General features: G+C 39.2%; 1 protein-coding gene and 1 long non-coding RNA gene across 2 annotated transcripts in view; one reads left to right on the plus strand and one right to left on the minus strand.

Moving 5' to 3' along the window:
* The window catches only part of sesn1 (sestrin 1), a 73,805-nt gene that overhangs the window by 26,645 nt on the left and 20,762 nt on the right, over positions 1-26,398 (plus strand). The gene's annotated exons all lie outside the window — the stretch shown is intronic.
* LOC145420392 (uncharacterized) lies at positions 17,308-22,458 on the minus strand. Its single transcript, XR_013901688.1, has 2 exons — positions 20,686-22,458; positions 17,308-18,123 (listed from the first exon to the last, which is right to left on the minus strand). It is a non-coding gene; the product is annotated as an uncharacterized LOC145420392 (long non-coding RNA).

Raw genomic sequence — 26,398 nt, forward strand, 5'->3', positions numbered from 1 at the left:
AGCAGATGCCACTATGATGTCAACTGCTGGTTTGCTAACTCCTGCTTTAAAGCTTGGGCTTAAAAGGCTTTAAAACTGGTATTTTGTTGTGAATCGGTTTGGGATGTTTATCTGTAATCTACATTATATGTAAACTATCAACACGCACAACCTCTTCAAACCTCGAAATTCTCTCAGGAAAAGCAGGAAAGCATTTTGGAATTTTTCTTTTCTAATTTTGTTTCCAGGGGGTACAGATAAGAAAAATGTGAGTTTGTATAATGGTTCCTAAATGTCTTTTTAAATTCAACCCTGCAAAGTTGTTAAGCACCAATCCCATTTTACAATTAAATCAATTTCTGAATTTCTGTCTCAGATCTAAAATTCTAGTTGGACTCTGAATGTAGTTAATATGAGATTATGTGTATGCACATATAACCCATTTGTAAATTTCCACCACTTTATCCCAGTTAATGTTGTGTTATGTTATTATCACAAACAGATTGTATGTAATTGCCAACTTGACCTCTCAAACTAAATGCAGACTGATAGCAGACTGGCTCAGTTTTATTTCTGTTTGATTGCCGTGTTGTAGCACCAAATTGTAAGATTAGAAATTCATTGTAAACAGTTGGAATAATTTTGGTTGTGCTTTTTTTTATTTTTATCATGCATCTGTAGCATTCATCCAATTTAGTGTAATAAATATCACATCCAAACCTTTGATTTGAATATAGGTGTATAAAGATGTAGCTCTGTGTTTAAGCACCCACTCTGTATAGATTCACAATTGAGCTCTCTTAATAAAAATATACATAGATAAAGAGTCTGTATCTGGGTTTGCATTGTGTAATACCACCTCTAAATCAGCAGACTCCCTGTGCTGTTGCTGATCAAAACAAGGAATGAACCCTTTGTTTAAAATGCCAAACAAAAAAAAATCCAACTGTAATCTCTGAGGTTAAAGTTCACATTACACAGAGATCTAAACAAGTACAAATATTTCAAAACAAGGCAAAGCATTGTTTATTGTCCAGGAAAGACAAAATGAGACTGGAATGGAGGTAGGAGAATAAACAGGTCCTTTGAGGGCTAGCAGAAAGTACACTTAAATGTAACAGTAAACAGGGAAAGGATTGAGGATGAGGGAAAAAGTCAACAAAAATTCAAAGAAAGTAGCAAAAGAAAAGTAATTGCTATTGTTGGTTCTAAGAAGGAAGGGTAACGATACAAAGAACTATTAACTTAAGATCTTTATAACGTCTTGCGACAGTGTAGAATGTAAGTATATGCAACACTCTCTATGTACTGCTACTCATGATTTATTGTGTTGCATTACCAGTTATTAGTGTATGCCAAGGTTCCTAAATATTATAAAGTATTTCTCTTGTAAGAAAGAGAAAGTGTTTTGGTGTTTGTGCAAGTAATCAAGAGTGTTTCTTTTTTTTTTTTTTTTTTTTTTTTTAAGCAATTCCAGATGTTGGCTTTAGCCACACTGATAATATTTCAGACCGAGTCATCAGTGTGTGGATGACACATAGTTTCTAGTAGGTAAACCGAGCTGAGAATGAATTTTTTCTTTTTTTTGGCAGCTGACATGAAAAAGGTCGTAAAAGAAGGTTCAAATGCATTTTAAGTAAAAGTTAATGGTAAGTGAAGAAGTATGGCTTTTGGAGAAGTTTTACACCAAATTCTGACCCTACCATCTGAATGTGGCAGCAGAAAACGAGATGCATCATACCAGAGAATGTTATTCTTATATGGTCTTATTTTGGTGAATTCTGTATAGCACCTGGCATGGTCTTCTGCTGAACATCTGCTTCAAGGTTCAACGTGTTGGGGAGTCAGAGATGCACTCCTGCATACCTTGTTTGTAATGAGTATTCTCCACTGACCTCTGACATCAACAATTTTCAATTCAGTTTGATTTATATGCCGCCAACTCAAAATAACAGTCGCCTCAAAGCGCTTTATATTGTAAGCTAAAGACTACACTAATAGAGAGACCGCCAGCAATAAAATGACCCATTCTGAGCAAGCACTTGGTGTGACAGTGGGAATAAAAAACTCCCTTTTAACAGGAAGAGACCTCTGGCAGAACAAGGCTCAGGGAGGGGGATGCAAAGATTCTTGTTTGAAAATCCCAGCATATCAGCACACTCAGACCATCTCACACCAACAATGATACCACATTTAAAGTCACTTAAATCATCTTTTTTCAATTCAATTCAATTCAATTTTATTTATATAGCGCCAAATCACAACAAAAGTTGCCTCAAGGCGCTTCATAGATACAGAGAAAAACCCAACAATCATATGACCCCCTATGAGCAAGCACTTTGGCGACAGTGGGAAGGAAAAACTCCCTTTTAACAGGAAGAGACCTCTGGCAGAACAAGGCTCAGGGAGGGGGATGCAAAGATTCTTGTTTGAAAATCCCAGCATATCAGCACACTCAGACCATCTCACACCAACAATGATACCATATTTAAAGTCACTTAAATCATCTTTCTTACCCTGTTCTGATGCTCCGTTTGAACTTAAGCATGGCTACATGCCTAAATATGTTTACTGATTATTCTGGTCGCATAAATATACAACTAGCATAATTTCTGCAACCAGAGGAGCTGCCCCCTGGTGGCCATTAGCAAGAAAGCAGGTGTACTGCACTTTTTTTGGCAGAAGCCTGTGTCCATCTTTTTATATATAATCTGTTGCACCATTCTTAGATTTTCCCTGAAAGCTGCTTGGAGTTTGTCGCCCAGTTAACTGAAGCTTCACATATTTCTAATGCTTGTTTAATAAAATTTTCTACTTCACATACATGAAAAGTCTCATTGGGAGAACACAGAAATATAAAAGGCAGATGTTCCCAGCTGTAACATTGGCACTGCTACACTTTAAAAAACAAGGGTGTAGAAGGGAGATAAAGCCCAGCATTGGATTTTATTTTTTAAATGATTTGGTCTGACTTTTATTGATCCTAGTAGTACAAGAATAGTAGGGGCCAAGCTTGGCTAAACTCTTGAGAGATCTAGGCCAGTATCTAGTATCTAGGCCAGAGGGAAATCGATGGTTGGAGAAATGTCAACAACAACCTCTTCTCCATCTGGTTCCCCAGTAGTCTGTGCTGGCAGGTTGCCACACCTTTTCTGGTCCTCTATAGGTTTCTAAGCATCCAAACATGCTGCGAGGCACACCCTGAAGAACCTGAAACCAGACATGCTGTGGATGGCAGCCATCCAGTTCAAAATATTCAGAAATGCTTGGGTTACTCAGTCAGCTATTTCTTTTTCTTCTCTTTTCTTGTTATTCACCGCTGGTTAAGACATTTAGATATTTGCCCATGACTATTTTTACTGTATGATCTGAAGAATCTGTAAACCTCTAAATATGAGAAGCTTTTCTCATCCCTGAACATTTTCTCAACATGTTAGAAGAGTTAATATCTGGAGTAAGAATAGAGACCTTCATGATCTCCATGAGTCTGTTTGGATAAGAGCTCCCCTCGGGAAATCAATCAGTCACAGTCATTCATTGGCTTGTTTTTAAGGGAGTGTCAGCAGGCAACTGACTTGCTTCTCTTCACTTGACGTCAAGAAAGCAGGAGGGAAAGGAAGGAACTGTATAAGAACCCTTTATCGTGATTTGTTGTGAAGATATAATGCAAACAAGTGACATTTGGTAACTTATACAATGTGCTTTTACAGGGCTGATGTCCATCCAGCAAGCAATCAGTTCGCAAGTCCGTGCATTGTTTTCTTAGTCTGAAACAGCAGGTTTTAAACTTAAAATCAGCTGTGAGTACAACTTGTAGCTTACGTAAACTGGCCTTTAAAGATTGATTATACTGAGCAGGCAGATTGGTTGGTGTATAGATTTTCCACATTCTTCACATATCATTCGGTGTACTTTGGACATCAGTCGTGTCAACACAGAAAACAATGTTCCCCTCTCAGTGGCTGTATTACCCATCTGTCATTTTCGTTGCCAGTTCTGTGTGTTTGCTTATCTTCGTCTGGACGCTTTGCTTGTTTTTCTTTTGCAGCGTTGCCTTGCAGCGATATCCAACACAGCTCTATTTGTTTGCCCATTATATCTTGTGTGCTTAACTAGATATACTAAGCCAATTTTGGCCGGCTGGTCAGTTGATTTGTCACATGCTCCTGTATTTTGAATGTTTGCTTTTAATTTGACGGAGCAGGCTGTGATGCAAACAAGTGGTCTTTAGCCATCTTATGTAACAGTAACGTTTGAACTGGCAGCGTTTCAAATAAACTGCTCAGAGCTCAAAGACAAAAAAAAAGTCGATGGGGAAAAAGAATTTGAGTCAGACATCGGTAATAATGTACAACCATTTAGATGAAAGATGGCAAAAGCCAGCATCGATTTTGGAATCTTTAATTTTGTGTAAGTTTGTGTACAAAAACAAGAAAGCCGGAGTCCCTTTTGCTTTCTGCATACAAAAAGGTTTTTAAATATGGACTATATAAATAGACACACACACAAGAAGAACATAAATACAAGGAGTAGATAAAAGTAAGAACAATACAAGTTACAGAAGTCTTAAAATATTATAATATTAGCACACTGATAACTTGAGAGTACCTTCTTATACTTTGTCTGCCAGTAAACTCATGTAGGAAGAAATGCTCCAAAGGTATGAGCAATATTATATTAACAAAACACATGGCTGCACAGGCATTTGAAATTTTGGTGACTTTTTCTATAATTAATCCAGAGACACATGCCTGACTTACCTGTCACATATCAGTGTTGTTATATAAGCCTCAAAACTCAAGCATCAATGCAGTTTTAGTCAAAATTCTGAGAAAAAATTCAGTATAATGAATAATTAGTATGGAGCTAAAATGTGGGATTTGAAGGTGGAAAACTACTTTTATAAATTATAAATCATAGATATGAAGGTAGCTCACAGATATGGATCAACAGGGATCAGTTATTTACGTGGTTGAAGAAAAGGAAAAAAAGATCAGATTGTTGTTGAACCAAGAAATTCATCTGTGAAATTCCACATGTGTTCATTTGTTTCTGAATGTGGGTGTGCAAAGTTGACCATGTATCCGAGAGGCTCGTCCAAACATGACATCATTCCTCCTTTGTCTCTGTAGATTTCCATCATCATCATCATCATACATGAGTAAAGGACGATAATAAAGAGTGTGTGCCAGATTTTAAAACCCTGCAAGCTTGTTTTCACATATGAACCAGACACTCATTTTATTGCCAGCAGATCGTAGAAGGTCTGAGAAAACACTCCTCTTAACAGGGCTGTGTTTTCTCTGCAGTTTTCTTTGGAGATGTGACAGGTTAGCAGTTACAAACAACACTCTGTATTGTGCAATACAGGCTCGTTGCATCAATGTGGCTATAAGAAGGAAGGGGGGAGAGTGAGAAAACAAGTCATGAATGTTCCCCTTGTACAAGTCTGTGAGAACTTTTTTTTAATCTCTTGTGCTGTTTGAAACTGAAAATATCCTAGGTTTAAACTATGTCAGTGTTTGCAAAGATTTCCATTAAAAAACATAAAAACTGGAGAAGTGCTTGTCACTCATACATGGAGCTGTTGTTGACTGGTTTGACAGGTGTTCTTCTTGACTGTCTTTCCCCCAATGCCAGCTTTCCACACCCTCCTGACCAGATACAACCAGCAACTGTGAGGTGTGTGTGTGTGTGTGTGTGTGTGTGTGTGTGTGGGGTGGGGGGTGGGGGGGTAGCAAGAAAGGGAGTGGGGATGTTTATGTGCAAGAAACAAAGTGTGGACTGTATAGGTTCGAGGGAGGGAGGGGGAGGGGGTGTGATTGTCAAAGATAAGTGAATGGTTTGTGTGTGTGTGTGCACTTTACTCATACAAGCACACATGCGTGAATTTGAGATTAGCCCCCACCTAATTGTGGGGAAGCACTCAGAGTCTATTAATGCCTGACCTGACCTCCTCTTCATTCACTCCATCCATTGCTCTGAAGACTCGAGGAAAACACGGAGAGTAGGAAAACAACAACTGCCGTTAACAGAAGGCAAGACGGCTGCTGCTGCTGGCTGCTCTGATTGGTTCAGTGGCAAAGGCTTGAGAGGCTGCCTATTGGCTCAGAGCAGACACACCTCTAGATTCTGTTTATTTGCAGCCAGAAAGTAAAGAGGAGGGGGGGAGTTGGAGGAACGGGATGTCGGGGAGGGGTGCGATTGTGAAGGGGTTGGCGGGTGGGTTACAGTTTGTGCAAAAACAGAAGACATTTGGGAGGAGGGGAACTGCATGTACACTCTGGACGACTTCAGCTGGAGCTTGTTCAAAAACTTCTAGGAAACTAGGATGAATGTTTGTGTTCTGTGTGTGTGGTTGTGGGTTTGTGCTGGGCCCCATTAAAATCACAATCAGGCTCGCCTAATTTGTATCTCTTCCCAGAAAGTTTACCAAGAACTACTTGTGAGCGTTGTTGAGATAGAGGAAAGTCAACATCTTTATCTCTTGTATTATATCAGTATGTTTCTGTGGTCAAGCCTGTACTTGCTTGCAACAAAGGCACCAGTTCATCGTCAACACCAGCTTAGTCACTTGTGTTTTTCACATTTGCCCTAAGGGTGGAACATGCATGTCAGTAATAATCACATGTTGTATACGGTGTTGGAGGGAAGACACAGAGGATTTTGCTTCATGATTTGAAGCGGTTAGATCCTTTGTTTTCCAGACACCAAAGCGGTAGGAGGAGCTTACAGTGTTTGTGTAGCAGTCCAGGTGCACAGATCCTTTCAGGAGGTGAAAGGTCAGTCATTGAGCCAACCATTATTAATAGAGAACAGTTTAAAAGAAGTAAATTCTCTTATAATGCGGTTGCTGAACAACTCAGATATAATGTGTGACATGTTGTGAGGCTTCAGTAACTGTCATTTATAGCGGATATATTGAGCATGTCCTTATTTTTGGTCTTATATTTTTTAACACCAGCAGCGTGGTGTTTAGCACTGCTGCCTCACAGTAAGAAGGTCCTGGATTCTTTTCAAGCTTGGATGTTCTCCCCATGCAAACTGGATCTGGGTACTCCGGCTTCATCCCACAGTCCAAAGACATGCATGGGGTTAGGTTAATTGACTGGTTAATTGTTGCTTCTAAAATTGTCTGTCGGTGTGAATTTTTGTCTATCTCTATGTGGAATGGATGGCGACCTGTCCATGGTGTACTGTGCCTCTCACCCTGTGACAGCTGGGATAGGCTCCAGCCCCTCCCTGACCCTGAAGCAGAAGAAGGTGGATGGATGATAAAACTGATGGATGCTCATATTAAAAATAATAAAATAATATCAGAAAATGTACAAAAGATCCACTCTTGGATTTTAATGATGCCATTGAATATGGATGTCCTTAATACAGTCAGGCGTATAGCTCTGGATGTGAATGCAGCAGCTTTGCCACTTCACATTCAGACCTTCTGTTTGAGATGGGTAGCCAATCAGATAAAAGTTGGCTTAAAGGGAGATGAGCTGAGGTGCAGCGTCACAGCATGAGATAAATGAGAGCTACAAGAATAAGTGCATAGAGTTGGAAATCATCATAATATAATTTAAATATATTTATTTGAAGCTCTAATTTTATCTTGGTTTGATGGATCTCTTTTTAGGGCTATTTTTTTTTATATCACTGGTTCTGTTTTTTGGGTTCCTCATTTACTATAAACCATAATGTGAAGTAGGTTATATTTTGCTGTTGTTAACTATTTGTTATTAGAATATTTATTATTATGTTTTTTGTTTACATTTTTATTTCTAAACAGAAATTTATGGGATGTTTCACAAGTCAATAATTGAGGAACCTGGTTTCAACCCTAAATGTTTTTAATATTTATACTTTTAAATGTTTATTTAAAAGAAATGGGGATTGGAACAGTGGGCAAGACCAAAAAACATGAAGATGATTTATACTTCCTTTCTCCTTTTCACATGTTTTTCCATGTTTTATAGTTTTTGTTTTATGTTTTATTAATCAATGGGATTCTTTGTTTTAGTTGTTGCTGACCACATTAAACCAGATTATATCCCTCTGCAGTAAACAGATACCCTAATGCGTCCAAATCACATGACTGATTTAAGAGCCTTGCTGAGTCTCTGTTTCAACTTGTGTCCAAAAAGTCGAACTTCAAACTCAAAACCAGTTTTTATTCCAAACAGTGCAGTTATGTCGATTTTTTTTTGACAATTTGATGTATATAATTTGATGTAACCATGCTTACTTTGGGGAGATGTCTTACTGTAAATAACATATTTTATGATGAGATGATTACATTGTTAAATAAGTAAACTAATACATACAGTACAGGCACACCAAGCACACCATTGTTTTTCTTGTGACATTACCAATAAGTTTGATGTGTCACATGGCCCTCTTCCTATTGAAAAACGACTTCTAAATGGCCACCATGGTCACCACCCATCTTGTGGCATTTGCCCCCTCACATATACTAATGTGCCACAAACAGGACTTTAATATCACCAACCATTCCCATGTTATTACGGTGTATCCATATAAATGGCCCACCCTGTAGTTTGATATTGCAAAGCATCATTTGCATCACTTAGACCTTAGAAGGGTGCGTGGGGTCTCAACCCATGAGTTAGTGAAATGGCCTGCATTTGTATAGCGCTTTTCTAGTCCCTGAGGACCCCAAAGCGCTTCACACTACATTCAGTCATTCACCCATTCACACACTAGTATAGTGCACCTATACTATACCCATACTATCTCCTATTATAGGTTGTCATGGAATATCACTTGATAGCTGGCTTTGTGTCTTCTTTGATTGTGCTGTGTAGGATGGGTTACATATATAAACTAAAGTTTTACTTTTTGTTTCGCTGAAATAGTCATGGATATTTGGTAGAGAAAGACCACTGCTGTCTGTGGCCTGTCATAAATTACTCTTTCTCTCTTGTTGCAGTTAATAATATCCAGAGAATTTTAAATTGGCTAAAGTCTTCAAATTACTGTTGTGTCAAGCGATAAAATATGGCACTTTTTAAGCATACACCATGCTTTGCATGCATTTTTATTTGATGGGCTACTTACTATTTTCTCTTTTCCACTGATTTAGTCAGTGGATTGTCTGTTTTGATTGCTAGTGGATTAATTAATCGATAATTTGAGCACAGTAAGTTGAACCACGCACTGCTGGTTTTGATTACTCACTGTAGCTCCTGAGGTCAAAGGTACTGTACATGTTTCTATACAAGTACATCTTGATCGCTCCTTCCAGTCTGGTGTGTGTGTGTCTGTGCACAGTGAGAGTGTGTTTATTAACAGGGCCAGCGAGTTGTGCCAGTATGAAAGCTCAGAGCACTGCGGTGACATCCACTCCTTGTTTACCATCTCCCTGTTTCTGTGTATGTATAAGGAAGAGTATCTGGGTGTTCTGTGAAGTGTTAAGAACGTCCGAGCTAGCCTCTGGAAAAAGTAAGGGTTATTAATGCGTGGGCTGCTGAACTCTCCTGAACATCATGTGACAAACTAGCAGATATGGCACGTGTTATTGCGTGACGTCCTACCACACCCCAATCCTTACATCACCTCTGTGTATTTTCGCTCTTTAGGCTGATGTATTTCTGTCACCTACTTGTTGATGTTCAAGCAGCTTGAACAGACCTCCTTCTGGTCATGTGATGTTTTTAAACTGGTGACCTAAAAGTAAGGAACAAAACGAAAAAGTGTCTATGTTAAGGTTAAGTTTTGGCGGTGCATAATGCTACATATTTGGGTAGCAGAAGCTACTTGATGACTAAGTGTGTTTATGTGCTCGTAACATAAAACTTGCTTGGCTTTGAAAGCAACTTTAGGACACTACTGTTGGACTCTAAGGGATTTAAGGGATTTAGTAAGCTCTAATAATATGTCAACTTGTTGTTTGTAGTGGTGGCTTCCCCTTAGACCACTGTTATGTGTAAGGTGCATTATTTTCTTCCACTTTGCCAAAGTTGTGTCAGTCAGACCTGATATATTGCATATGAGATAACACTTATAGGAGTAAACAAGTGATATGGCTGTGCAGGTGTTTGAGTATTCACCTACCTGTCACCCCCTGCAGGAGGCTGCTGAGGAGTGAAAATTACATGTCCAAGCATGTCGAGACATGATCTTGTGCGGCTCGGTGTATGTCCCCTTTCTGTAGATCTTTTGTTTCTGTGTGTGTGTGTTTGTGTGTGTGCTGGTTATGGAGCAACCAGATGTGTCTATGTAAATCATCCACTGCAGATTTACCACTTTGTGTTTTTCCACATTAAATGTACACGTCTTGAGTTTTATGTTAAGTGTGTAAACATAGCTGCTTTGTGCACCGGGTTTTCTTCCTTCCTGTGTGCCAGTTCACTCAGAGTTTTATATACATCACAAGTGTTTGTATAGACAAGCACAGAGCTGTACTCTTGTGATGTATTAGCTATTGCAGCCAAATTGTGTTAAATATTCAGTTCTTTTGGTCAAACTCTTCCCATATGTGTGTGTGCAGCTGACTGGAGGGGAAAAACAGTTTAAAGCACTGCAGAAGCAACAGTGACAGTGGTGTAGCTGTGATATGGGGTCCATAACAGCTAGTATATTTGTGCATTGGTGTGTTTCAGGAGATTTGTGTGTTCTGTATGAAGCCTGTGGTCTTTGTACTGGCTTGCTCCCACAGTGCTCGCTGGGTTAAACTATTTCATTTGTCATTGTGGGGTATGTGGTTGTGGCAGTGCCACTTGTAAAAACAGAGAGGGGTTTGCCGTGCATTAAAGATGCTGGTGGATGTTGTGAGGTCCTGGGTTCGACTGGTTTCTACAAACCAGTTTAGTGCCCTGAGTTTTTTGTTTTTTCTTCCAGTGTTATATGATATAATAGTTCAAAGAGCACACTGAGGGCAAGAGAGGGAGACAGAAGTGTGAACAACCCATTTGACAGTTGCATAACAGTAACAGTAGCTCTAAAAAAGGCAAAAGAATGAAGATTAATTAACATGAGGAAGATGAATGCACAAACAGTTGTGAGGAAAAGTTGGTCTCTCACAGGAAGTGAGGCTCTTGGTGTGCTACCCAGCACAGGAAGCAGAAAGAGTGGGTAAAAGGTCACCTGAGCTCATGAGAGGGAGTTTCTTCAAGGCTTTAACAGCTTTGTGTGTGTGATATCTACTGTAGCGTACATTAAAATGTTAGACATTAAGCTAAAGCAAGAGCACTTACTTTACAGTTTGCCTACCATGCAGGAACGTTTCAGAATGTAGTTAAACACGCTTGATACTTTCAAACATGTTGTTTTTTGCTCGATGGGGGATGTCTAAACAATGTCATTCAAAGTGATTTGGAGATTCCAGCTTAGTTTACTAAACCAGTAACTTGTAGGGAAGGGACTATATATGACAGTGAAATGGTATTCTGGAATTGGGTGTATGTTTTTAACACCAACGGTATGAATCATTCCTGTTACGAATTGGAGATGCTTTCAGCTTGCATTATGGGAAGGCACAGTATGCAGTTTTTTGACTCATGCTGAAACACTCTTTTTAAAAATGTTTTTGTCCATAACTCAAGAACATTTTACACACAGCTAACTAATAGACATAGTTACAACTTTGTAAATGTTAAATACACTGCATTTTTATGCAGTGTTATTTAACTTATTTACCACTATTTACCACTCAAAGCACAATTCACATTCAGCCATTTACATGCTCACATATTAGTCACAAAAAAGGACTCTCCACCCCACAGAGATATAGAGAATAAGGAAGAATAGGAAGAAGATTAAAATCACAGTCACCTCAAGATACTTCATACTGTAAGATAAAAACCCTATACTCTTTAAGAGAAAACCCCAACAATGAAAGGGCCCCCACCCTCCATGAGCAAGCAGTTGTCAACAGTGGGAAGGAAAAACTCCCTTCGCACATTAGAAACCTCCAGTAGATCGGTGCTAAGGAATGGGCAGCTATGTGCTGTGACTGGTTGGGGCAATGGGAGGAAGACGAGACAAAACGCTGACTAAGTAATAATAATGACAAAAATTTAATGATATACTACAGTGGTATATAAACATGTGGGGAGTCAAAAAAAAGTCAGATCTTTTAGCAGCATAACTAAGGGACATTTAAGAATCACAGCCTTAATTGTAACTTTTACAACAAAGCGTAGGTTTCAGTCTAATCTTAAAAGTGGAGAGAAACTGGGAGCCTGAGGGCCCTTTAAAATCTGCCTCCCATTCTACTTGTAGAAACTCAAGGAACCACAAATAAGCTTGTGGTCTGAGAGAATAGTGCTCTGTTAGGATGATATCGTACTATAATGGGGCCTGATTATTTAAGTCCTTTTATGTAAGAGGAAGGATTTTAAATTCAATTCTTCATTTACTGGGAGTCAGTGAGGAAAAGCCAATATGGGAGAAATATGGTCTCACTTTCTAGTAGTACCCGTCAGTACTCTCGCTGCAGCATTTTGGATCAACTGAAGGCTTTACTGGGAATTTTTGGAACATGTTAATAATTAAGTACAATAGTCTATCCCAGAAATGAGGAATCAATGAACCAGTTTTTCAGCATTATTGTGAGACAGGATGTTTCTAATTATAGAGACAGTGTCCAGATGAAAGAAGGCAGTCCTACATATGCAGATGAAATGACTCCCAGATTCCTCACAGTGTGTTAGGATGCCTGGGTCGTTGACCCAGGGTATTTGAGTTTATTATATTATTTATACTTTTTAGTCTTTGGTTTCTTTGAGTTCTGTCTTATGGTTTATGTCTCTGTCTTCTTTAGTTGCTCTGTCTCCCCTATCACCTGTATCCCCTTGTCTAGTTTGCGTCTCTGTGTATCCTTAGTTCCTATATCCCCGTGTTCAGTCAGTGTTTGTGTCTGCCCTGGTCCCACGTCTCTGTTCCCTCTGTAGTGCCTGCATGTGAGTCTGTGTTATGTGTTTCCTGTTTTACTTTGAAGGTCTCTGTCTTATCTCAGTGTGTTCAGTTTACGCTTCCTTTTGTCTCGTCAGTTCTGATTTGCCCCAGCTGTGTTTCCCTCCTGTTATTCATTCCCTGATTGCTCCTTCTGTGTATTTAAGCCCTGTGTTTCTCTGTGTCCGTGTCGCGATCTACCGTTTATTTTGCTGTGTGTTTTGTCAATCCGCCGGTGTTAGTTTATTTTTGACCTTTTTCCCCAGTTATGTTATGTTTGAGTTCAGCATTAAATCTGTTTTGGTTTAAGTTCTGTCTCCGGAGTCTGCACCTTGGGTCCTATTCCTGTCTGCACACAGCCACACCTAACAGTGTTATTGAAGGCCAAGGTAATGCCATCCAGAAAAAGTATCTGGTTTTTAGGGCAAAATATCAACCAAATTTTTTTCTGAATTTAGGAGAAGAAAGTTACAGGACATCCCGGCTTCTATACCTTTAAGACATAACTGTAGTTTAACTAATTGATTTGTGTCATCAGTATCCATAGATAAGCTTTGCATAACAATGAAAATATATGCAGTTTTTCTAATAATGTTACCTAAAGGAAGTATGTAAAAGGTAAATAGTTTTGGTCCCAGGAGAGAATCTTGTATAACTCAATAACCAACTTTCATATTTGAAGACTCCTCATTTACCGTAGTTTTCGGGTCATAAGCCGCTACTTTTTCACCACAGTGTGAACACTGCGGCTTATACTGACGTGCGGCTAATGCATTTTTTTTTTTTTCATGCGACCAAAAACATTTTGCCTGGCAACAGTAGACCAATAAAATTGATAAGTAGTGTATATATACGGTATATATTTACTGGTTGTTAAGAGACGTTGTAATGTTGTTTGTGCACTGTTCCGTAAAAAAACATTAGCAATGTAATTTGTGTGTTACTGATACGTACGTATACTTAAAGGTAGCCGTGTTACAGGCGCTGTTTGAGGAAAAGAAGCATTTGCAGTATGTATTTTTGTATGTTACCATAACGTTTATGTTACCTTACGGATTAAATTAAACGTTAAAAATCCTCACGTGTAATATTTCTGTGTAAATATCTCATATTACGAGTGAAACGCATACGGCTTAAAATCCGGTGCGGCCTGTACAAGTATAAAATTGATTTTCTTTCTGAAATTAGAGCATGCGGCTTTTAATCAGGTGCGCTCTGTAGTCCGGGAATTATGGTACATGTACAGACTTGAACTATTGGTTTCAAACGACTGAGGTGGATTTCTTTAATACTGACACTGTATTCTAATCTCTGTAGTGAAATGTTATGATCATTGGTATCAAATGCTGCACTGAGGTCTAACAGGACAAGCACAGTGATGAGTCTACTATGAGAGGTCATAAAAAGATCATTCATCACTTTCACTAGTGCTGTTTCAGTCCTGAGGTGATTTCTGAAACCCAATTGAAACTATTCTAATACAGTCATCACACAAATATATCATTAAGTACACTAAAAAATTGCTTCCTTCTTTATGTTCTTCAATGTTGTGTGCCAACACAAAGCAGAACAGCGATGGGACATTACACATTTAAGTCTTTAAGACATGCCTGCAATTTAATTGAATTGTGTCATAAACTTCATAGAAAGCTATAACTGTGTATCATCTGCATAGAAATGAAAATAGGTGCAGCTTTCTTCTAATATTTGTGTTACATTTATGTAAATTCACCCCCATAGTTAGGTATATTTTTGGACAGTTACACTTTTTCTTTTTCTTTTTTTTTACAATATTGTGTCTATATACCACTTTTTTATACATTTCCCACACTTTCAGAGGCTCAAGCATGTACTGTTGGGCTGAGATCCTGTGAGAGACTTGGCCATTGAACAATATCCCATTTCCTTGCCTTGAGAAAGTCTTGGGTTGCTTTTTCTGTTTGCTTCGGGCCATTATCCATTTGCACTGTGAAGCACTGTCTGTTCAGTTTTGCAGCATTTGACTGAACCTGGGCTGACAGTATAGCTGTCAGTTCTATACTGCTGTGTACATTTCAGTTGATTCTGTTATTCCTATCAGCGATCACATCATCAATAAACACTACTGAACCAGTTCCACAGGTGTCCATATGTGCACGTGCCATAAGATCACCTCCACCACGTTTGACAGATGATGTGGTATACTTCAGCTTGTGAGCTGGTTATTTTCTTTTTCTTTTTAAATTATAACAATGGTGTTATTGTCCAAATACTTATGGACCTAAATACGTTGCCTCCTTTCACACACCAATCTTAGGTTCTCACTGTGTTACTTTCAGTCAATCTATTTTCACAGGGAGCTCTTCCTTTTCCCCATGCTTATAATTTTTTCTTTTCCCCTTTCTTTCCCATGTACACACAGACACAGTTTTTAGAACCACACACGCTTGCTGGCTGCGAATAGTTCTGGCTTGTTATTGCAGGCAGCTGGTTGAGGGTTTTCCTGTCCAAACAGCCAAACGCTGAGGTGGCAGAGCTGTGAGGGACAGTGGGAGAGAGAATAGGCTGAGTGGGATGACAACCAGCTAATCCTCGGGCTGGACGGGGTGGTGGGGTGGAGCAGGAAATACAGGCCATGGGAGATGGCAGAGATCCAAAGAGTTCTTCCTTGCTCGGCCCAAATGGCCAATACGGCTGGATATACAGTTTCACGTATATACATGAGTTTCGATCTTCAGAAGGGAGAGCTGCATGATGATTTGATCATTGAGCTAATCAAGTCTATTCAAACTCATACAACTCTGGACAGATCCGGACAAATTTAGACGCAGTTAAAGGAAGTTGTTAAGTAATTCTGTCCTGTGATTCAAGATTGCATAAAGTATTTATAAAACTCGCTAAGCTGTAGCATGACACACCATAATTAAAGCTACCACTAATGCCAAAACATTTAGTCCTGCCCCAGGTGATATTAGAGGATGAGTCATGCTCCAAGCACAAGAAGGAAAGCATTTCTGTAGTTTTATGCCTTTTGAATACAAAGTGCTAATGAAGTAGATGCTAAACAGTGGAGCTGAAACAAGTATTAGATTACTGATTAATTCTGTCAAACAACAACTCAATTAATTATTTTCATAAGGGAGTATCTCAGCTGAGAGGATTTTATACTTTTCCTACTCTGATAGAATTGTAAACAGACTATCTTGAGCTTAACCCTCTAACGCCAAGTTTATCACATTTTCCTGAAAAGTCTGACGTCGTAAATGACACACATGCAGTGCTTTCATGAGCAAAAACATTGCGCCAAAAATGCTAGTTGTAAGAAAAATGGTACAGTTTAAAACGTATTCATGCAAAATTATATTTTCTATCAGTTATTTGATGGTTCAGGCTTAGCAGGGTTAAGGTTGTTCTCCTGTTGCATGTTGTATAACAGCATCATCTTGGCAGACATTTTTTCAACACAGGCTTGCAGTTTGTATGCCAACATATTAATCCGCTAATCCAAAGCAAGTTCCAGCTTTTTTGTAGTAGCTTAAATTCCTTCGAGGCATTTTATGTAGAAGAAACAAAACAGACAGGCTTCGATTATTTTAGATTTTATGGTATCATAAATTATTTAGAAGGCACCGACTGTAGTTGGATGTAAATCATACCTCAGGGGGGAACTTGGTTTTTACAAAATGTGTCCTGTGATCGTTTCTGTTATTTGCAAAATTTTGGCATTAAGACTGCAACTGTAAAAGTGACTGGCTGCCTTGTAATAGCACGAGTTTAGAGCATTTCTGTGCTTTCCATCATGTTGTCACAAAGCAGTTGTAAGCTCAAAGTCGTTCACACAAGGCGGAGATAAAAATTTTCAGTGCTTTGAACATCTGAGGGTACTGACAAATACCAAACTAGTGCTTCCTTCTTGATATTGAAATACAACCAGTATACCTTTTATTTATTTAGTCTACAGCGACAAATGACTAAAACTGCTAAAGAGAAAAAAACCTTCTTGTCATGCGGGTCTCTCAGTCTAATTCAAGTGTTTTCTTGGTAGCACACTACAGCTGGTGCATTTGCAGAGCAGTCAAACTGGAGACACAAGTTTGTGAGCAGGTTCATTATAGGTATTTATAATAAGTATAATAAGGAATAAGTAATCATGATTCTCAGATGGTGCAGAACTTGTGGGAAATTGAACAAAAAAATACTCTTTTACATAAAAAATATGTTAAAAAAAAACTGCTATTGTGTGCCTCTTAAAATGTTGGGCTTCCTCTACATTAGTTCTAATTAGTACTCCAGTGATGTTTTTCTCATCAGTGACACCTTTCAGCTTATTGAAGTCTTAAGAGTTACATGCTAATATAATAAATCGAAGCCACTGTTTGTGTGCACTTAACTTACTTAAAAACGTATATTTCTGATCTTTGCTTGGATTAAAAAAAAGAACTTTGATTTTACTTTATTTATTTTAAAACATTCTTTCCAGGCACTAGAGAGTTAACCTATGGCACAGTGGTAACAGGCAACTTTATTTGTTTAGCACACATTACAGCGAGCGGATAGGGTGTCTTGGAAACCTAAATACTCGCAGGAGACACCATAAGCTGTATTACCAGAGTAAATGACCTAAAGTGAAACCCTGTGAGGGTCATGTGACCCCCTCCTGCCTCTCCTTAATGCCCCTCAGTATTATGTAACCTGCACTCTGACACTCCTGTGTGACACTCTGCTCTGGCCTCGACCGATACGTCCTCCAGTTTATGTTTCCTCTTGACACACACACACACACACACACACACACACACACACACACACACACACACACACACACACACACACACACACACACACACACACATTTGGGGTAGTAAAACATACACAAGCATGGTGCAGCATCCTGAGTCATAAAAACAAACTGGATACTAATCTGATGGAGCCAAGGAACATGGAAAAAGGAAGAGAGAAGGATCAGAAACAAAACAAATAGTAGAGCTGCCCAGCAGAAGCACTGAGCAGTGTGACCTATTCCTGCTCAGCCTTTATGTAAATTTGTTTCATAGTTGCAGATTCATCCTTATGAGTGTCCATAGTCTATGTGTGGAAGGGAAAAGTTACTTTGATGACTGAGATACAAAACTAAAATACAAACAGTGCAGATTTTGAAGTGCTGAATAGACATCGAAGTGTGGGAGTAAGAAAGGTTGGATTAGGAGTAGTTTCTTTGGCAGATGGCCCACGCAGTTGCTTTGGACACGGCCCCTAAATGACAAAGATCGGGAAAATATTAGCCACATTGATACCATACCTCTTTCACACACATCCATTTTACAGACCTTCACCTCTTGGTAGCGTGTGCCTTTTTTGTCTTCTTTGCTGTTAAAGTGGTTTTCAAATACAAATTTAAATTAATAACAGAAACTGTAAACTAGGTCAAGAAGCACCACTGCTTATGACACATCAATGAGGAGTTAAACAGTAAACAGGTCTTATTAATGCTCTCTTTGTTCGGAGAAAAACATTGAAAACCCAGCTAAATGAATAGGCTTTTATTTTATTTTTTTATGTCTTCTTATCAAACAGGCTAAAATCAGCTCTAAAACCAATGAAAACTAAACATTTTCAAACAATGAATGAATCTTAAGTGGGCAAATCTATCCTGGAAACTAACCAAAGCTAAGCTGAATTCAAAAATAAACGACTAAATAACTGAAATAGAAATGAAATCCCGTTAGAAAATACAAACGTATAATAAGTCTGCTCCTCGGGGGACATCATGTTCTTTTGACCCTGCAGTAAGACGACAGCAGAGTATTGTGAATATTGTATGCAGCCATTGGTGGTAGGTCTATTAGCATGCATGCGAGAAACGGCACCCCCTGAGACCTCCATGCAACCTGTATGTGTGTGTGTGTGTGTGTGCATGTGTGTGTCCTTGTGTTTTCTGTCAACATGTATTGTAAGCCTGTAGGCCATTGTAGAGAACACATTTCAGCAGTGCGCGTTGTTTGTCTCTTAAGTGTGAGTTACAAAACACAGGGGCTTGAGTAAATCCCGTTTTACTAAATGCACTTGAATACACTGATATACTATACTTGCACAGCTGTTCTCACAGTGACTAATATGTAAAAGCTGAGCATATGTCATCTTGACTTAATTATACTAAACTGTCTTTGCTGTCAACCAGCAGTAACAAGTTGCCATTTAAACAGACATGAATAGACTGCTGTGCACATCTGCAGTTTATGTGCCTATTTTACATTTTATATAAATCAGTGGGTTATTATTATCATTTTTCCTTTTTTAAATTTGGTAACATATGGCCCATTTGTATAAAAAAACCCATCTGTTTTCTGACATCAATTTTGAGAGAAATACTAAAAAAACCAAACGTGTTGAGACAAGTCTTTTTGGGGAAAGTTTCCATGTGATAGCATCAGCTTAGGCATTAGATTCTCTTCCTTTATTCCTCTAAAGGGAAAATACTTACATTAAGGCACAACAACAGTCTCTTTGTGTAGCTGGCCTATCGGTCTCAGCACTCACAAACTTTATTTATTTGTTCTACCTTTAACCAGGAAGTCCTTTTGAGATCAAATCACTTTTTACAAGGAAGATGGGGCCAAGGTAGCAGCCATATCAGACTCTGGGAAACAGTCGGGGTGTTTTTTTTTCTTCTTCTTTTTCCTTTTTTAAAATTTATATCATCAGATGATCCTTATATCATCTAACAGATGATTTGGTACTATTTAGCTTCTCCAATTTAGATGTCTTGATTTAAGTTGATTTAGTCTGTGATTCATAACAAACAGAGGCCTTTAGTGGAACTGGACTAACTGAGGTCTGATTTTAGCCTTTTGTGGAGAATCTTTATAGAGCTGACGATGTAAGCTACATAAGCAGAGAAACAAATGAAATGAAAATCCCTCCTAGTTACGCACTTTTAGTTGTGATCAGTTTTTCCACGTCTTTATATTTATATTTTGGCAATCACTGGCAAGTAAATTTTTGACATTTATGAGTCAATATATCGATGCAATAAGTTTTCCCTTATATTGAGACAATGATTGTTATTCTCTTACTGATGAATCCAAAAACAGAGGAACTGATGGTACTGAACAGGCCAATAATAACACGAGCTGTGTCGACCTGACACAGTAGTTACACTGTAGGATAAGTGAGATCGTTTCAGAGTTGTTTGCAATTATGATGTCGATAAAGCATAGATTTCCCACTGAAGCATAAATTGTCAGCAATCGCACATGCCTAGAGACCAGTTAGCAACCATTTGGCAACCACAGAGAAAAATGTATTGGTTGTGTGGTTGCTGGAGGTTGTTGGCAGTTGCTGCGAAATCAATAGCCAAAGCCCCATTCAAACAGGCCTAGAGACCTCTCGGTGACCCCTGGGCAACCTCCGGATATATTCCTGGACTAGTTGGTGACTGGTTTCTGAAGGTTTGCAGTCACTGCAGTCATTCATGACAACTTGGAGAATAAAATGGCGAGTGTTTGCAGACAAATCAGTGTCTTCAGGTGGCCGTGGCAATCTGTTTGCAACCAAAGCAATCACGATTCCTCTGCTAGTCGGGTTGGTAACTACTCTCTAGCCTTGTGTGACTGAGGCCTAAATTATTCTTACATCCACAATAATCAGAGTTGAATAAACACTCTCTAAATCTGGTTGAAGCTCTGTTGCTTCACCTACATTTCTTTGGTACAGTAGCCGTTGTCTCTCTCAGTTCTTACAGTAGATCTGCTTACAGTATTCCCAGATTTAGCAAGTTAAATCTTTGTATAACAAAAACATTCTTACATTTTGTACCTTGGTCAGTGTTCAAGCTGGAGCCATAACTCTCTGAGTGTGTGTGTCCTGTCAGAGTCCTCTTTCCTGGCTGCTTCCTGTTCATATCCAGGGGTGTGCTCCACTTCCTTCCTGCGCTGCCACAATCTTTGGTCAGGCTTCCTTCATGGCTTCCAGCTTCATGAAATCTACTGTATCTATCTGCTGCTGTGTGTGGCTGTGCACACGTGCACACGCTGGCGTAGAGGTTGCGCATGGGAAATGGCACACAGGGCTTCTTTGGTGTGTTTTGATGTGATATTTGCTCTGTGAGCACAAATACTGCCAGCACCTCTGAGGTCAGAAGTTGATAAGAGAAGACATGGAGCAATTTTCCCACACGGTGATGTCAGCGCTTGTGAAAATCCCATCAAACCCAAACTGTCTCTGCTCACTTTTAATTTTTTTTGTCTTTTCTCTTGCTTTTCCATTTCATCATTTCAGCAGGGCTACCTAAGCAGAAGTTGGTCTACGTCATTGATAACTGCCTAGAGGGCAAATGGTCTCCGTTGCTGGCTCAAACTCACAGAAACACAGACCATAAACAAACCAGAAAAAAAAATCTTGGCTCCAGTTTCTGTGGTTAGTACTTCTCTATCGTTGATGAAATGTCAATTTTCTTGCAACATAGTGGAACGTCTCTGCTTCCACTCTGGGTGCTGTTGTTTTGACCCTTGAAAACCTTATTATTGTCTGCTTATTCCACCACTACAGCTACAGCAGTCAAAGCTTATTTTTTTTGTTTTGTAATCTGGATAAAGCTGTGTACGTTGGACACAACCTAGTAAAGGGATAAAGCATATTATTTAAAGAGGTTGAGGCTCTAATTACAACATTGATTATATTAACTACCACATTCTAAGAGCTGTACTGAAAATTGGAAAAGTTATAGGGTTGTTGTTATTAGCTGTCCACCAGTATATTTCACATACTGGTTACAAACTTACTGTGAAATTACCCCGTGATTCTATTTCACACTCCTCAACTGTAATTTGTGCTCTGCTGCATGTGCTGTGCTGGAAGTGTAAACAATCGGGACGATGGCTCCGTACACAGAGGATCGTTTTCTGCATTTTTCTTTGAATATTAGCACACAGTAACCAACCTCTGCCAATGCTAATATGTCTGGAATAAGCCAATGTAAATATCAATGTTTATATTGAAAATATTAGCCAGTCCATATAATATTTGGCCTGTTTTTTCCCCCCCAGTGTTCTTTGCTTTCTCGTGCAGTCTTACATTAGTGAATATTAACAGTATGACCTACACATAATGGTTGTTTAGCAGGATGTTTTTTTATTGTATAGCTGTATTTGTGTTTATGCTGCTCTGTGTTACTTGCTTCCTCATGTTTGTGTCTTTATTTTGTGTGAAATGTGGTTAACAGTGTCGCTTCATGAAATGTTTCTGAGTCTTACCCTCCTCCTGCTGGTTAACTGGGGCTTCTCTATGTGAGGTTTGCACGCTCTCCTTGAGAATTTGCAGGTTTTTCTCTGTCTGCTCCTGTTTCCTCCCCCTAACCAATGACATAGATTAAATTATTTTTTCTAAATCGGCTATATATCCTTTTTTATGTAAAGCCCATTGAATTACATGTACATGTGTACTGTTTGCTTCATTCACCGTCCACTTTGTAAGGTAAAAAATTCAAGAATAACTCGAACAGCCAAATGATCTACAGCAGCAGAAGACCATACTGGGTGCCACTGCTGTCAGAAAACTGAGTATACAATTAGCACAGACTCATCAAAACTGGGCAACAGTTCGGAATAACGTTGTCTGGTTGAATAGGTCTTGATCTCTTAGACTTAGAATAATCTTCTGAGGTCTTGATGACTGTCAATATTCGCTGTACTTCTAGCTCTGTTTTAGTGTTCATACACTCTAGAAATATATGTTTCTTCTGCCTTTAAATTCTTGTAAAGGTTACTGACACAATGAGAAGGAAACAAAGCGTCTCCCCTGGCCTGTGTACGCCAATCTACTGTATGTGCATGCTTGAAGTTTAAGGTGGACTCTGACAGTGAGGTGTAGTCTATTGATAAACATGTTCAGACTCTGGTTAGTGTCATTGTATCTTGACTCTGAAGCTTCTCTATCTCGTGACAGTCTGGGGTCATGTGACTGTTTCCCTGCGTGTTACTGTCACATTGGAAACTAAGAGGGCGTCTGAAAGGACAACCTGTCTCCCATCTCACTTCAGAGTCTAGCCCAGAGCTCTTGAGCCACTTTGGGAAATCAAATCACAGATAGATAGCCAGTAAATTTAGGGCACGACTGATGTCCCACATGCCAGAGCGGAGCAAGCAGTGAGTTTCTTTTAAGGCTTGCAGTTCAAGTTCATTATTTGTGTTAAAATGGAAAACCCAGTGATTTAAAAACCAGACTCGGGCAAAACAAAACAGGAAGAATTCAGGAGCATTTCTAAAAGCAGATGCCGTGAAAGCAGCCAGACAAAAACAGAAATGCAAATGTCACGTGTTGCTGTCAGATGCAGACAAACTCTCTCCTCCTTTTGGCTACTGGTGTAGATATTTTTAATACTTATGTGTTTTTAAAAACACCCTTTCCATATGTCAGACTATCCACTGTGTGTCTGTGACTGGCATTGTCTAGACAGATTAAGAGATGATGGGCTCATACGCCAGACACCCTAACTCAGTATCAAGCACTGAAGTGCTGCTAAACACTCCTAATCAAACACCTCATTCACTCCTCACAGTCCAAACTTTGGCTTAAAATATCACACCCACTGCCTGTCCCTCTCACTTTTCCTCAAACAAAACAACCCAGCTTCATGGCAAGCCCTCTCCTACACAACCACAAAACACCAAACTATCCCACAAAGAAAGGCATCTGTTTCCTGAGAGAAAAGCACTTTTCAAGAAACCACTGTTTTGTTTTTTGTCTTTCAGAGAAAACCATGTGGAAAACATATTTTCCTCCCCCTTCCACAATTGTTTGCATACTGTATAACCATCTCAGCTTCAGGAGTGTCAGTGTGGTGAGATGCCTGGCTGTCACAGAGGGGGGTTGCATGTGTAAGTAGGACGGTTTGATAAGGAAAAGTAGCAATTTCTGGGTCCAAACCACAGATATGATGAAGAAAACAAATGGTGCAAACAGCCTTTGAACTGAACAAAAAAACAACAAAAGCAAACCCCAAAATCAAAAACAGAAACTGGGAGTGCATTGACCTCATTCAGATTCAGATGGAGAAGAAGTCACTGTTTTGGAAGTGCCTCCTCTGCAAAATCTGGGGACTTGAGGGTCAGCTATGACAGAGTTGTTTTAGCCGTGCGGAGCTGTATAGAGGGGGGCCCTGTTTTCCATACGTGCTGTTCATTCTCGCAGGCTTGTTGTCGGTATGTGGAACAGCCGTGAAGGTTCTTGGCTCTGGGCTCTCAGGTTTTCTTTTTCTCTTTTTTTGTTTTGGCAGAGCTGATGAGTTTGCTGGGGTTTGAGTCGTAGCATCTGTTGCTTTGAGGGGGCCTGCTATTTATCAAACTGAAGCTCTGTCTGCTGGGAGCATAAAGGGAAAAGAAACATGGCTTACTATATAGGTTAACTCCTTCCCTCCCTCTATCGCTCTCTTTTTCCTAAAATCTGGAGACCTGTTTTTCAGCAATGTCTCTGATAAAGATGTGCAGGGAATTTTTAAGACCGACATTACCTACAGCACTTTCTACACCACCTTCTTGTGGCATTGTTAAATGTATGAAAATCAACTTTTTGTGTGAGTATTTGGCACTTGGAGTTGTTTTTCAGAACCCTGCTCACATAGCTGAGTACAGACACACAGATTAGCCCCCGGATTTCCAAAAATCCACCAGCATGTTCTTAGAAAGATCGTATTTTGGGAGGAAAAAAACTTGGAAGCTTGGTTTTGTCCCAGGCACCTTGAAGTAATCAGTGTACTTGTTTTTCTTCTTCTTCTTTTTTTGAGGTACATTAAAAAGACCAGCAGCACACTGTACTGTTAGACAAGTCTTGCTACACGCCTACTGTGTCAGCTTTTTCACAATTTGACTGTGTTTATTTACACACTAGAAACACAGGTATGATCCAAGCTGCTTCTCAGCCAGGTGACTAATGCAACAACACCACATCCTCAATTGTGAGATGATGTTTGACAACATTCCTCGTAACTGTCCCTTTTTAACTGACAAAACACCTTTAAGTAGGCATCGCTTGGATGCAGTGATAAAAGGAAACACTGTAACAGATTAAGAGTATGAGTGAGTGGCAGGTGGATGGGGAGACTGGAAGAAAAGATGTAAACAACTTGACTAAAAGACAGCAGAAAGTTGAAAAACAAGGTGGCATGTCACTCAGGTAAACATAAATGCGCAACATTTTCTTCAAATTTAACTACCTGCTTAAATAATGACTGGTCAGTTTTCTTTGCCTCTCATCCACTTCCTCCTTTGTCCTCATTAGTACAAAAACAAAAGCGTTCTGGCTTCAGTCAAGAGATCAGTGTAAAACCAGAGTCAAAATCAGCAGTGCCCCACCTCTTTGAATTTGTAAGGTTTTCACTTAAAACACTTTAAGACACCAGGACCCCATCATAGCTACTTTACAAAACAACAAACAAATATGTTGCATTTGTGTTTTAAAAATTTCTAAAGTGATATAATAACATTACCTTTTGACTTTGATATAGTGTGCTTTTTTGTTTTGTTTTGTTTTGCAGTTATAGTGTAGCGTTGTCAGAACGTCACCAGTTGGTAGTGTAACTTACGAAATTACAGCCAAATACAACACTGGCATCAGTTAATGTGTTTATATGGTCGCTCATGTCATAGAGGGATCTGTATAGTTTTGTTGATACCTAACTGATGGATAGGTGGATATGTTCAGCTAATTCATCCATGGCTAATAATCACACTGACAAATTAGCCAAATTTTGGCATGAAATAGTTATGACTTATGAAACTGCCTTAGTTAAAACTAGTCCGTCACTAGAATCATACTAGTATAGGTATCAGTGCATTTAATTTTTTCTGCTGTCAAAAACCGATTGAAAGTAGCAGTAACAACCAGCTCTCTACCTCTGGTTGACCTCTTTCGTCCACAGTGCGATTGCGTAGGTCATCTGGTGGCAACCTGTCTCCAAACAATCGCACACTGACTGAGATTACTCTCAGAGAAATTAGTGAAGGTCTGCAAATAATTGCCATCTAATTTATGACTAGAGACAGATTGCCAACATGTTGCAGGAAATCTAAGTCGTATTTGCCAACTTGACCCAATTAAATCACTTGCTGATTGCAGATTGACTCCGCCTTATTGTTGTTTTATCGTCATCTTAACCCACCAAAATCGCTTTGAAGACAGCAACTGGCTGTGAGTGATTATAGGCCCAGTCTTTGCAATGAGATGGTAAATTTACAGGGTTGGATCTGAGTCTCCAACCACTGTTTTCCCTAGTGTCACATTAGCATAACCTTAGCTTTCTTACTACTTGCAAAAATACAACCTGAGAAATGCTAACTAGTTATTTTCTTTTGACCTCTCTCCTGCTCTGTTGTCTGCTCTAACTCTGCCCTCTGTCATGCCTTCCTTGTGATGTAACTCTTAAAAAACATGTTTTCTTGTTTCGCATTGGTGGTTCACTCTACTGGGCACACAAAGGCTCATTCATTCCAAGTTGTTTGCTTTTTACATCTTTTTAGCCCAGGAGCACAAATTG

Source organism: Astatotilapia calliptera, chromosome 15 (genome assembly GCF_964374335.1).
Source record: "Astatotilapia calliptera chromosome 15, fAstCal68.1, whole genome shotgun sequence".
In the NCBI taxonomy this organism is placed as follows: Eukaryota; Metazoa; Chordata; class Actinopteri; order Cichliformes; family Cichlidae; genus Astatotilapia; species Astatotilapia calliptera.